Source organism: Arachis ipaensis, chromosome B2 (assembly GCF_059453495.1).
Source record: "Arachis ipaensis isolate K30076 ecotype BB chromosome B2, ASM5945349v1, whole genome shotgun sequence".
Taxonomy (NCBI): Eukaryota; Viridiplantae; Streptophyta; class Magnoliopsida; order Fabales; family Fabaceae; genus Arachis; species Arachis ipaensis.
Genome location: NC_142437.1, coordinates 28464285 through 28475187, shown reverse-complemented (window position 1 = coordinate 28475187; position 10903 = coordinate 28464285). Strand labels below are relative to the sequence as shown.

The 10903-nt window shown below is 37.6% G+C and overlaps 1 non-coding gene across 1 annotated transcript; it reads left to right on the top strand.

The window, feature by feature from the left end:
• Nucleotides 1-8867: 8867 nt before the first annotated feature.
• Nucleotides 8868-8975, top strand: LOC148573420 (small nucleolar RNA R71). The gene has a single exon (XR_015905660.1). It is a non-coding gene; the product is annotated as a small nucleolar RNA R71 (small nucleolar RNA).
• Nucleotides 8976-10903: the final 1928 nt, after the last annotated feature.

Here is a 10903-nt window from a genome sequence, read left to right as displayed (position 1 = left end):
CCTGTTGCATTAGAGACAGTGGCAAGGAATTAAGTTTGGTGTTCCCACACCAAATTAAATCCAAAAGCCACACTCAATTCATGCATACTAACCAGTCACCTAAGGGCTTGAGAAGCAAGCAACTTTTGAGAATTGTGTAGGGAACTAACCACCATTTGAAGACATTATGCATCATAACTCAAAAGGGGCACAACAGAAGGAAGGACAAAAGAACTGCAAACCAATAGGTTGTATCTATACTTAACTCTTGCTGTTGAGAAATGCTTTGATTTATGTCTTGCTAAAGTGTTCACCTAGTACAAGTAGAATCATTTTTTTTGCAATAAATAAGCTAGTCTAAGTGTATGCTTGTGTGTTTACTTTCACTTAACTAAATGCATGCTTTGTCCCCTGCATCTTTAATTCAATAAAAGAAATGTTTGAATGTGAAGTAAGATAGTTCTCTGTTAGATAGAAGTACAATAAAAGTAAGTGGTGGTATGTATGTGTGATTGTATAATAGCTCACTTTTAGTGAATAAGAGAACTAGGATGTCTCCTTCTAAGTAGAAATTGGCCTACTGTCTATGAATCTCAATCAAATAAAAGTCCTTGGTTAAAAAAAAAACAAAAAAAAAGAGAGAAAAGAAATAGCCAAAGAGTGGCAACAGAACAAAAGAAAATAAAAAGAAACAAAGCTAGACACCAATAGCTTGAACCTTAGAATATATGCCTGTGGTGTCTTTGTACTAGGATCTGCTTGGATTATTAAGTTCTTTGGAGTGCATCAACACTCGGTGACTTGGGTTAACTAACCCGGGATCATCAGCTGAAAGTCCACTATCAAGAGCAACCTAACTACAAGGCATTTAGTAACCCAAAGAGGTGCTGGGCATCAATGTTTTAAGAAGGAATGTGAGCCAAGTGTCTATAGTGAATAATGTGTCAAGTATAAAGAAATAAATGAACTTGTTACACATGACACTGAACTAAAGCTTATAGAAAAAAAATAATAGTCAAGGACAAAGGAATAATGAGAGGTCATAGCAGTGTGTTGCTTGATGCTTGAAGGAGACTTTCTAGGCCTAAAAGTCAATAAGAAGTGAGTGTTTACATATCCATATAAAACCTCATGAACTACCAATAATACTCTGCTAGCATGAACATCCTCTTCCATTTCATTCTTTCTTCTCATTAATTCTTTTCTTGCTTGGGGACAAGCAAGCTTTAAGTTTGGTGTTGTGATGACAAGTCATCTTAGCCTATTTTCACTAGTCTTTTTCTTTTGTTTTCAATTGATTTTATGCACTTTCTTAAGCCATAAGCAAGCCAATTGGGTAGATTTCCATGTTTTCTTTGATTCAATCAACCATGGATGAATTAATGCACTTTCATGAGATTTTGTGCTATAATTGTCATATATTATGAAAGAAACACAATCTCATAATTTGGGGCATAGCTTTGATTGTTTTGATTGATTGATGATAGGTGAAAAGAGTTTTGAAGAAGGTTGAAGAAAGAAGGAATGGCTAGGAGCAAGAGAGAACAAAAAGCTTGAGCCAAAGTTTGCCTCAAACTTTAGCTCAAACTTTTTGGAAGAATTGAAAACACCCCAGAGGAAAAAAAGCTTGAGCCAAAGTTTGCCTCAAACTTTAGCTCAAACTTTTGGAAGAGTTAAAAACACCCTGGAGAAAAAAGCTTGAGCCAACGTTTGCCTCAAACTTTTTGGCAAACGTTGGCATCACAAAACCAACACCCTGGAGGAGAAAAGCTTGCGCCAACATTTGCCTCAAGCTTTTTGGCAAACGTTGGCGCCACACATATACACGAGGGGATCAACGTTTGGCCAAAAGTTTGACCTCAAACTTTAGCCCAAACGTTGGTATCAGCAAAAGGAGGGTAGCTGGTATAAAAAGTTTGAGTAAAAGTTTGCCTGAAACTTTTACTCAAGCTTTTATGATTTACAACCCGGTTCACAATGGATCTTTCTCCAACTCCAAGAGCAATCAACCAAGGCCTTTATCAACCCAATTCCATCAAGAGCAAAGGCCCAATTCAAGGCTTGAAGACCATTTGAAGAAAGTGTATAAATAGCTTAGGATTTAAGTTTTTAGGGAGCTTTTCTTTTTAGTTTTGCTGAGTAGTTTTTGGAGAGCTTTTGGTTTTGAGTTTTTTTGGAGTTTCTGAGTTTCGGAGTAGGAGAATTGAATTCTCTTCCTCTTAGTTTCCTTGTTTTCAATTGCAATTACATTTGTCTTGGATCTTGGGTTGGAGAATTGAAGGAATTCTGTTTCAATCTCATCCTGAGATCTCTCTGTTTTCTTTACTGCATAATTGAATTTACATTTCTGTTCATTGTCTCTTCTTCTACTCATTCTGCTATTTACTTTTCTCTATTTCTTGCAATTGAATTCTACATTTGGATCTAGGAAGGCATTGATATCTAGACTCAGTTATCTAGTCTCTTGGGTCCTGAGATCTGGAGTTTGCATTTTAAATTCTCTGTTTAAAGCTTTTCAAGTTCATTTACATTTCCATTTTAGATCCGGTTCAATTCAAGTCACCTTCTACTTGTCTGATTAATGCAAATTTACTTTTCCTTGTTTAAATTCTGCAAATCCACTTCCCAATTCCCTTTACAATTCAAGCCATTTACATTTCTTGCACTTTAAGATTCTGCAATTTACATTTCTTGCGTTCTAAGTTTCTGCCATTTAATTTCTTTCTCTTTAAGATTCAGCACATTTACTTTCTCTACTCTTTAATTTACTGCAATTGTCCCTCTCCCTTTTAATTTTCATGCAATTTAGCTTCTGTCGTATACAAACCACTCAAATCAACTCTTGATTCGCTTGACTGAATCAACTACTAAACTAAAATTGCTCAATCCTTCAATCCCTGTGGGATCGACCTCACTCCCGTGAGTTTTATTACTTGATGCGACCCGGTGCACTTGCCGGTGAGTTTTGTGTGTTAGGAATTCGTTTTCCGAAAATACACATCAAGTTTTTGGCGCCGTTGCCGGGGATTGATTAGATTGACAATGATTAAGTAAGGTGGTGGTCTAGATTAAGCACTTTTTCTTTTTCTTTTTACTAAGCATACTAACTGTTTGAATTTTTGCTTAAGTTAACATTAACTTCACTCTAGCAATTGAGTGCTTAATTTTGGTTCCTGGTTCATTGTTTATGTCAGGAGGAAAAATCAATGAATCCACACCTTTTGATCCTGAAACATTTTGGAGGTTGAGAAGAAAACCAGGAAATGGAGGAAAATCCAACAAATCCACAAGTGGGAGTGGCCAACGACAATGGTCAGCCCCAGAGGAGAGTCTTGGCTTCATATACACTTGCTAATCTGGTGCACGAAATTGTGATGTCCAAGCTCGAACAATCCCTGGCAACGTGAGCAACTTGGTACGCGTAATCGTGATTACACTTTAATGATGTAAAATTCATGGCTCTTTCTTTCCCTGGCAATGGCACCAAGAACATGGTGCCAATACCATGGTTCACAACTTCGATACAACTAACCAGCAAGTGCACTGGGTCGTCCAAGTAATACCTTACGTGAGTAAGGGTCGAATCCCACGGAGATTGTTGGTATGAAGCAAGCTATGGTCACCTTGCAAATCTCAGTTAGGCAGATATAAATTGATAATGGTGTTTTCGAATAATAATTAATAGAATAGGGATAGAGATGCTTATGTAATTCATTGGTAGGAATTTCAGATAAGCGAATGGAGATACTTTCGTTCCTCTGAACCTCTGCTTTCCTGCTATCTTCATCCAATCAGTCTTACTCCTTTCCACGGCTGGCTTTATACAAGGGCATCACCGTTGTCAGTGGCTACATCCCCTCCTCTCAGTGAATAATATGCTCACGCACCCTGTCACGGCACGGCTATTCATCTATCGATTCCCGATCATGCTGGAATAGGATTCACCCTCCTTTTGCGTCTGTCACTAACGCCCAGCACTCGCGAGTTTGAAGCTCGTCACAGTCATTCAATCATTGAATCCTACTCGAAATACCACAGACAAGGTTTAGACTTTCCGGATTCTCTTGAATGCCGCCATCATTCTAGCTTATGCCACGAAGATTCTGGTTAGGAGATCTAAGAGATATTCATTCTAGCTTATTTCATGTAGAACATAAGTGTTTGTCAGGCACGTGTTCATAGGGGAGAATGGTGATGAGCGTCACGCATAATCATCACCTTCATCACGTTCTTGGGTGCGAATGGATATCTTAGAAGCGAAATAAGATGAATTGAATAGAAAACAGTAGTACTTTGCATTAATCTTTGAGGAACAGCAGAGCTCCACACCTTAATCTATGGAGTGTAGAAACTCTACCGTTGAAAATACATAAGTGAAAGTCCAGGCATGGCCGAATGGCCAGCCCTCAAATGTGATCTAATATAGCATACAACTGATCAAAGATGCCTAATACAATAGTAAAAGGTCCTATTTATAATAAACTAGCTACTAGGGTTTACATGAGTAAGTATTTGATGCATAAATCCACTTCCTGGGCCCACTTGGTGTGTGTTTGGGCTGAGCCTGAATGTTGCACGTGTAGAGGTCCTTCTTGGAGTTGAACGCCAGCTTTTGTGCCAATTTGGGCGTTCAACTCTGGTTTTGGCTCCTTTTCTGGCGCTGGACGCCAGATTTGGGTAGAAAGCTGGCGTTGGACGCCAGTTTACGTCATCTATTATTAGCCAAAGTATGGACTATTATATATTGCTGGAAATCCCTGGATGTCTACTTTCCAACGCAATTAGAAGCGCGCCATTTCGAGTTCTGTAGCTCCAGAAAATCCACTTTGAGTGCAAGGAGGTCAGAATCCAACAGCATCAGCAGTCCTTCTTCAACCTCTGAATCTGATTTTTGCTCAAGTCCCTCAATTTCAGCCAGAAAATACCTGAAATCACAGAAAAACACACAAACTCATAGTAAAGTCTAGAAATGTGAATTTAACATAAAAACTAATGAAAACATCCCTAAAAGTAACTAGATCCTACTAAAAACATACTAAAAACAATGTCAAAAAGCGTATAAATTATCCGCTCATCACAACACCAAACTTAAATTGTTGCTTGTCCCCAAGCAACTGAAAATCAAATAGGATAAAAAGAAGTGAATATACTATAAATTCCAAACTATCAATGAAACAGAGCTTCAATCATATGAGCGGGGCTTATAGCTTTTTGCCTCTTGAATAGTTTTGGCATCTCACTTTATCCATTGAGGTTCAGAATGATTGGCATCTATAGGAACTCAGAGTTCAGATAGTGTTATTGATTCTCCTAGTTCAGTATGATGATTCTTGAACACAGCTTCTTTATGAGTCTTGGCCGTGGCCCTAAGCACTTTGTTTTCCAGTATTACCACCGGATACATAAATGCCACAGACACATAATTGGGTGAACCTTTTCAGATTGTGACTCAGCTTTGCTAAAGTCCCCAATTAGAGGTGTCCAGGGTTCTTAAGCACACTCTTTTTTTGCTTTGGACCTTGACTTTAACCGCTTAGTCTCAAGTTTTCACTTGACACCTACACGCCACAAGCACATGGTTAGGGACAGCTTGGTTTAGCCGCTTAGACCAGGATTTTATTCCTTTAGGCCCTCCTATCCACTGATGCTCAAAGCCTTGGGATCCTTTTTATTTGCCCTTGCCTTTTGGTTTTAAGGGTTATTGGCTTTTTGCTCTTGCCTCTTGGTTTTAAGAGCTTTTGGCTTTTTCTGCTTGCTTTTTCTTTCTATATTTTTTTCGCCTATAAATTTTTTTTTTCTGTAAGCTTTGTTCTTTGCTGCTTTTTCTTGCTTCAAGAATCATTTTTATGATTTTTCAGATTATCAAATAACATGTCTCCTTGTCATCATTCTTTCAAGAGCCAACATATTTAACATTTTTAAACAACAACTTCAAAAGATATATGCACTGTTCAAGCATTCATTCAGAAAACAAGAAGCATTGTCACCACATCAATATAATTAAACTAAGTTCAAGGATAAATTCGAAACTCATGTACTTCTTGTTCTTTTGAATTAAAACATTTTTCATTTAAGAGAGGTGATGGATTCATAGGACATTCATAACTTTAAGACAAAGTTACTAACTACTAATGATCATGTAATGAAGACACAAACATAGATAAACACATAACATAGAAAATGAAAAACAGAGAAAGTAAGAACAAGGAATGAGTCCACCTTAGTGATGTTCTTGAGCTCTTCTATGTCTCTTCCTTGTCTTTGCTGCTCCTCCTTCATTGCTTTTAGATCTTCTCTGATTTCATGAAGGATGATGGAGTGCTCTTGATGTTCCACCCTTAGTTGCTTCCAATAATTGTGTGGAAGAAAATGTATCCCCTGAGGTATCTCAGGGATCTCTTGATTTACAGTCAAATGTTCTACCACTGAGCTATAGACCCTTGATGGAAGCTTTTGTCTTCCCTTTCCTCTTTCTAGAGGCTTCTCTGGCCTTAGGTGCCATCAATGGTTATGGAAAAAACAAAAAAAAAGCTATGCTTTTTACCACACCAAACTTAGAATGTTGCTCGCCCTCGAGCAAAAGAAGAAGGAATAGAAGAAGAAGAAGATATGGAGGAGATGGAGGGATGTGTGTATAGAAGGGATGGTCATGAATGGAGAGATAGAGGGTGAGGTGGGTGGGGATCCTGTGAGATTCACAGATCCTGAGATGATCCTGTGGGTCCACAGATCCTGAGATGATCCTGTGGGGTCCACAGATCTTGAGGTGTCAAGGCATTTACATCCCTGCACCAATTTAGGCATGTAAAATGCCCTTGCACACAACTCTGGGCGTTCAGCGCCAGGTTGGTGCCCATTTTGGGCGTTCAACGCCCATTTGCTACCATTTCTGGCGTTGAACACCAGAACCATGCTTGTTCTGGGCGTTCAGCGCCAGGATGTTGCCCATTTTCGGCGTTCAGCGCCAGAACCATGCTCTGTTCTGGCGTTTGAACGCCAGGCAGATGCTCCTCCAGGGTGTGATTTTTCTTCTGCTGTTTTTGATTCCGTTTTCAATTTTTATATTTATTTTGTGACTCCACATGATCATGAACCTATAAAGACATATAACTAAGAAGAATATAGTTAGATAAATAAAGATTGGGTTGCCTCCCAATAAGCGCTTCTTTAATGTCAATAGCTTGACAGTGGGATCTCATGGAGCCTCACAAATGTTCAGAGTATTGTTGAAACTCTCCAACACCAAACTTAGAGTTTGGATATGGGAGTTCAACACCAAACTTAGAGTTTGGTTGTGGCCTCCCAACACCAAACTTAGAGTTTGACTGTGGGGGCTCTGGTTGACTCTACTCTGAGAGAAGCTTTTTCTGCTTCCTCTCCATGGTTGCAGAGGGAGATCATTGAGTTTTAAACACAAGGGAGTCATCATTCCATTGAAGGACTATTTCACCTCTGTCAACATCAATCACAACTCTTGCTGTGGCCAGGAAAGGTCTTCCTAGGATGATGGATTCATCCTCTTCCTTTCCAGTATCCAGGACTATAAAATCAGTAGGGATGTAAAGGCCTTCAACCTTTACTAACACGTCCTCTACTTGTCCATAAGCCTGTTTTCTTGAACTGTCTGCCATCTCTAATGAGATTTTAGCAGCTTGCACCCCATAGATTCCCAGTTTCTCTATTACAGAGAGGGACATGAGGTTTATTCCTGAACCAAGGTCACATAGAGCTTTAAAGATCATGGTGCCTATGGTACAGGGTATTATGAACTTTCCAGGATCCTGTCTCTTCTGAGGCAATGTCAGTTGATCCAGATCACTTAGTTCATTGATGAACAAGGGAGGTTCAACTTCCCAAGTATCAATGCCAAATAATTTGGCATTCAGCTTCATGATTGCACCAAGAAACTTGGTAGTTTGCTCTTCAGTAACATCCTCATTCTCTTCAGAAGAGGAATACTCATCAGAGCTCATGAAGGGCATAAGGAGGTTCAATGGAATCTCTATGGTCTCTAGATGAGCCTCAGAGTCCTTTGGTTCCTCAGAGGGAAGCTCCTTATTGATCACTGGACGTCCCAGGAGGTCTTCCTCCTTGGGATTCACGTCCTCTCCTCTCCTCACAGGTTCGGCCATGATGCTTATGTCAATGGCCTTGCACTCTCCTTTTGGATTCTCTTCTGTATTGCTTGGGAGAGTACTAGGAGGGATTTCAGTGATCCTTTTACTCAGCTGGCCCACTTGCGCTTCCAAATTCCTAATGGAAGACCTTGTTTCATTCATGAAACTCACAGTGGCCTTAGATAGATCAGAGACTAGATTTGCTAAATTAGAAGCATTTTGTTCAGAGTTCTCTGTCTGTTGCTGAGTGGATGATGGAAAAGGTTTATTATTAAACCTGTTTCTTCCACCATTATTAAAGCCTTGTTGAGGCTTTTGATCCTTCCATGAGAAATTGGGGTGATTTCTCCATGATGAGTTATAGGTGTTTCCATAAGGTTAACCTAAGTAATTTACCTCTGCCATTGCAGGGTTCTCAGGATCATAAGCTTCTTCTTCATAAGAAGCCTCTTGAGTACTGTTGGATGCAGCTTGCATTCCATGCAGACTCTGAGAGATCATATTGACTTGCTGAGTCAATATTTTATTCTGAGCCAATATGGCATTCAGAGTATCAACTTCAAGAAGTCCCTTCTTCATAGGCGTCCCATTATTCACAGGATTCCTTTCAGAAGTGTACATGAACTGGTTATTAGCAACCATGTCAATGAGTTCTTGAGCTTCTGCAGGCATTTTCTTTAGGTGAATGGATCCACCTGCAGAAGTGTCCAGTGACATCTTTGATAGCTCAGATAAACCATCATAGAATATATCCAGGATGGTCCATTCTGAAAGCATGTCAGAAGGACACTTTTTGGTCAACTGTTTGTATCTTTCCCAAGCTTCATAGAGGGATTCACCTTCTTTCTGTCTGAAGGTTTGAACATCAGCTCTAAGCTTGCTCAGCTTTTGAGGAGGAAAGTACTTGGCTAAGAAAGCCGTGACCAGCTTATCCCAAGAGTTCAGGCTGTCTTTGGGTTGAAAATCCAACCATAATCTAGCTCTGTCTCTTACAGCAAAAGGGAAAAGCATGAGCCTGTAGACTTCAGAATCTATTCCATTAGTCTTAACAGTATCACATATCTGCAAGAATTCAGTTAAGAACTAAAAAGGATCTTCAGATGGAAGTCCATGAAACTTGCAGTTCTGCTGCATCAGAGAAACTAATTGAGGTTTCAGCTCAAAGTTGTTTGCTCCAATGGCAGGAATGGAGATGCTTCTTCCATGTAAATTGGAATTAGGTGCAGTAAAGTCACCAAGCATCTTCCTTACATTATTATTATTTTCGGCTGCCATCTCCTCTTCCTGTTCGAAAATTTCTGAAAGGTTATCTCTGGATTGTTGTATTTTAGCTTCTCTTAATTTTCTCTTCAGAGTCCTTTCAGGTTCTGGATCTGCTTCCACAAGAATGTTCTTATCCTTGCTCCCTCTCATATGACAAAGAAGAGGGCACAGAAAAATAATAATAATAATAGAGATCCTTTATACCACAGTATAGGGATCCCTGTGTGAGTAGAAGAAGAGGGGGAGACAAAGAATGTAATATAATGGAAGAAACACAACTGTGAGGATGGCAGAGATGTGAGATGAGATGTTAGGATATGAATGAATAAATAGAATAAGATGGGGGAGGGATAATTTTCGAAAATTATTTTGAAAAAGAGTTAGTGATTTTCGAAAATGGTTTTTGAAAATTGTTAGTATTTTTTCGAAAATTTTTTTTTTAAAATTAAAAATAAAAATAAGAATAATTAGTTAATTAAAAAGAAATTTTTGAAAAAAAGGAAAGATATCTTCGAAAATTAGAGAGAGAGAGTTAGTTAGGTAGTTTTGAAAAAGTTAAGAAACAAACAAAAAGTTAGTTAGTTAGTTGAAACAAATTTTGAAAAGATAAGAAGTTAGGAAGTTAGAAAAGATATTTTGAAAAGATATTTTTTGAAAAAGATAAGATAAGAAGATATTTTTGAAAAGATATGATTGAAATTAGTTTTGAAAAAGATTTGATTTTTAAAATCACAATTAATGACTTGATTCATAAGAAATCACAAGATATGATTCTAGAACTTAAAGTTTGAATCTTTCTTAATAAGCAAGTAACAAACTTCAAATTTTTGAATCAAAACATTAATTGTTTATGTTATTTTCAAAAATTTGGTATAAAAATAAGAAAAAGATTTTTGAAAAATATTTTTTGAATTTTCGAAAATAACTAAGAATTTTGAAAAAGATTTGATTTTTGAAAAAGATTTTGAAAAAGATAAGATTTTCAAATTGAAAATTTGATTTGACTCATAAGAAACAACTTGATTTTAAAAATTTTTGAAAAAGTCAACTCAAATTTTCGAATTTGATGAGAGAAAAAGGGAAAGATATTTTTTTATTTTTGAATTTTTATGATGCAAGGGAAAAACAAGAAAAATGATGCAATGCATGAAATTTTTAGATCAAAACAATGAATGCATGCATGAATGATATGAGTGCCAAGATGAACACCAAGAACACTTTGAATGTCAAGATGAACATCAAGAACATATTTTTGAAAAATTTTTGATGCAAAGAAAACATGTAAGACACCAAACTTAGAATTCTTTAATGCTTAGGCACTAAGAATTCAAGAGTGCATATGATAAACATGAAAAGACACAAAACAAAAAATCATCAAGATCAAACAAGAAGACTTACCAAGAACAACTTGAAGATCATGAAGAACACTATGAATGCATGAAATTTTCGAAAAATGCAAGATGCATACGCAAGTGACACCAAACTTATGATATGACTCAAGACTCAAACAAGAAATACAAAAATATTTTTGATTTTTATGATTT